General features: G+C 36.7%; 1 non-coding gene across 1 annotated transcript; it reads right to left on the bottom strand.

Annotated features, from left to right (window-relative positions):
• Positions 1-989: 989 nt before the first annotated feature.
• LOC129404667 (U1 spliceosomal RNA) lies at positions 990-1,152 on the bottom strand. Its single transcript, XR_008630037.1, has one exon. It is a non-coding gene; the product is annotated as a U1 spliceosomal RNA (small nuclear RNA).
• Positions 1,153-3,784: the final 2,632 nt, after the last annotated feature.

Genomic DNA, 3,784 nt, shown 5'->3' with positions numbered 1-3,784 from the left:
ATGACTGTATGACAATAGAAAATCAGCTGATAAACCATCCACGTCCATTCATATGTGTATATATATTTTAAACCTCTAAGATTTAAGTAGATAAGAAGACATTCATTTATTTTATTTGTTTTTGTAAAGAAAAATTTTCTTTGAATTTTTAAGTATGACTTTATTTTTTTAACTATTAGTCTTATTTTATTTATTTTTAATTTTAATTTAATTTTATTTTTTTAATTAATTGATTTTTTTTAATTGAATCACCATGTGGAAAGTTACAAAGCTTTCAGGCTTAAGTCTCAGTTACACAATGCTCGAACACCCATCCCTTCACCAGTGCACATATTCCACCACCAAGAACCACAGTAAACCTCCTCCCCACCCCCCACCCCCTCAGCCCCACACCCCACCTGTATAGCTGATAAATTTTACTTTACTTTCTCTTTACTTTGATTACATTCAAACAAAAAACTTCTGATTATTGTTTGGAGTTTCCTCCCCACCCCCCACCCCCCCCCCCCAGAGTTGGACCTGCTGGAAAGGAAGCATTTGATAATTTGTATTCCATTGCTGAGGATGAAGAGATATGAGGTCATGTGACCACAAGAAAGAAAGAAAGTTATCCTCACAGCCCACGGTCCAACATAAAGTGCCATTTCAACAGAGCACACTTAGATCTCTGAAAAACACCATATTATACGACCATTTCTTTGTCCCTGATTATGAAGATTATTTTAAATTTGACCATGTATGCTTTTAGTCTGAGCAATATGTGATCTGGAGAAATATTTGTTATTTTTGTTTTTGATTTTATTACCCATCCACACATTTTAAATAAACTCAAATTTGTGATATCATTCCTTTGCTTTTGATTCATACAAATTCTTTACATATTTCTTTGCCAAATGATTACTGATACCAGCTGGGATTTCAGAATGAAGCCTAAGAATTCATGGATCAATGTTAGTTGGTTTTGTTTGTTTGCTTATTTGCTGTTTTTTCAGGGGATAGTGCTAACCCAGTCCCCGGCTACCACAAATTACGCAATTGAATTTCCCACATTTGGGGAAATCACAGGACTCAGCATATCTGGAGTGTAATGGACAAGCCTTGCCCTGAGAAAACCACCTTCATGATCATGATATCTCCCTGCCAGTTAAGTATGATGTCATTTTTTTTATTTGCTTGTTTCTTTTTTTTAAAAAAAATCTTACCCTTTAATATCATCTACACTTGGTCTTAGCCAAAAAGCCAAGAAGCAATTGTTTAATCTAAAATATCATTAGGCTAATTTAGCGCGCGGTCATCCCATTGTTCATCAATTTGCTCGAGCAGGCACCAGTAACGTCTCCATTGTGAGACTTGTTACTGTTTTTGGCATATCGAATATGCCACAGAGAGCTTGCCAGGCCTTTAAGTAAATAACTGGCTATCCACAGAAGAAGCTTTCGTTGTTTGTAATTTATAAAATTTTAAACAATTTTTGGTTCTTTTTGGTGGGGTTGCGTTTTGGATCACAGCTGTCTGTGCTCAGGGGTTACTGCTAGCTCTGCACTTAGAAATTGCTCCTGGAGGCTTGGGGGACTATATAGGACACAGGGGATGGTGGGTGGGGGGAGGTGGAGGGCATTAAACCTGGTTTGGCCACATGCAAGGCACGTGCCTTTCTGCTGTACTGTCTCTCCAGTTCCAAGATATGTTAAATAATTTTTAATTGCTAATTCCTTAAGCTTGGGGTTTGTCATTGTGCTTTTCCCAGGTCTTCAATGGGTAACAAGCGATGATGTGAAGATCTGTGTAAAACTGTTGGCAACTGTGCTTAACAGTGTCCTAAAACTTTCACAAGCTTATGTTTTTGTCATGCTTTTAAGACCTGAGTTCTCAATACTAAAAAAGTCCAATTGCTCGATCAAGAGCTTTTAGACCCTCTGTGTAAGATCACCAGTATCCTTGTTTGAAAAGATGATCAGTATCCTTATTCTTTATAAATTTTGATATATAATAAATTTTAAAAAATCTTTCAGTAAAGGGGCCAGAAGATAAAATAGCAGGTAAGGTGTTTGCCTTACACAAGGTTGAACTGCATTCTATCTTTGACATCCCAGGTGGTCTCCTGAGCACCACCAGGAGTAATTCCTGAGCACAGGGCCAGGAGTAAACTGTGAGCACCATAGGGTGTGACCCCCTGCCCCCCCAAAGTCTTTAATACATATAATACTACCATTGTTCATTGTTTAATACTCCTAATTTCATGTTCACTAGTATGTTGTGGAAAGGGCTTTTGCCAGTCCAAATATATACTACTGGCATCTCTCTCTGATTTGTCTATTTATACTAATAGGTAACAAACTTTTTAATAGACATATTTTGATAAAAACTAAAAATTTCTAACGTTTCTGTTAGCTTCTAATCTGTTATTGATATTTAATGTAAAGGATTTGAGGGAAGAACCAAATGAAAATATGCAGGCCTGAGCCAAGTGAAATACCAATACCTTGAACCTAATTTCTAATCTTTAAAGTTTTGGAAGAACCTGCCAGCTTGATTAATCTGCTGAGCCAATTTTTGTGTGGTAGTTTCAATACCAAAATCTAATAATTTCTAAAGGTCTAGTGAATATTTTTTCGATGTCTCTGAATCTTTCTCACCCAGCTTTGAATCATCTTCCTTCTCACTGGTAGGAATAGTTTGAATAGGCACTTAAAAAGCACACTGCCTTTTCTGGCAATCATAACTTCACAAAAAATCTCTTTAATGACTTTTTCCCATTGTATTTCTAATAGGTTCTAAGTATTAGTGATTATATTTTTGATGACCTTCAGGCCTATCACTGTGGCACTCAAAAAACTGATTTGAAAATCTTTATTATTTAGGTAATTACCAAATCATTGCTTTTCTTTTTTTTTTCTTTTTGGGTCATACACAGCAAAGCTCATGGGTTACTCCTGGCTCTGCACTCAGGAATTACTCCCGGCAGTGCTTGGGATACCATATTGGATGCCAGGAATTGAATCTGGTCGACTTTGTGCAAGGAAAATGTACATACATTTTATAAAATAGTACATACCTGCTGTACTATTGCTCCAGCCCCTCATTGCTTTTCTTGATGAGATTCCACAGAGTTACCACATGAGAGTTTCATATCATATTAAGTCTATTTTCCCCATTTTATTCATGCCTTTAAAGAATCTTAGCATAGTGTGTAGTTAGATTCTAAAGATATCTTTTTAAAATTTTTTATTAGAGAATCACTGTGATGTACAGTTACAAACTTATGAACTTTTGTGTTTGCATTTCACTTATACAGGGATACCTTATCCCAGTAATAAGCAATATCCTTTATGATCAGTCTCAGAAATAGACATGCTTATTGAATGAATAAATGAATGTGCAATTAAGAATATTAAAGACCCATGGTTTACAAAGTTATTCATCATTGGGTTTTAGACATGCTATGTCTAGCACCAGTCCCACCACTAGTGTCTTCCTCTCTCCATCACAGTTCCCAGTTTTGCTTCCACCCCCCTGTATCCTCAGTTTGCCACCTTGACAAGCACCTCTGTGTCTAGGTTATTTAACTCCCACTCCTTCATACCACAGATATACTTGAATCCCCTTGAATATCCCCTTAGCCCCAACTCCCCATTACTTCCTGTCCTTCTTTTTAATTGAATCACAGTGAGATACAGTTACAAAGCTTTCATGTTTGAGTTTTACTTATACAATGATTGAACACCCACCCCTCCACCAGTGCACATTTTCTATCACCAATGCTCCAGTACCCTCCCCCACATCC

This window comes from Sorex araneus, chromosome 4 (genome assembly GCF_027595985.1).
Source record: "Sorex araneus isolate mSorAra2 chromosome 4, mSorAra2.pri, whole genome shotgun sequence".
NCBI classification, from domain to species: Eukaryota; Metazoa; Chordata; class Mammalia; order Eulipotyphla; family Soricidae; genus Sorex; species Sorex araneus.
Note: the sequence above shows the minus strand (reverse complement) of the source record. Positions and strands in the feature narration are given on the sequence as shown.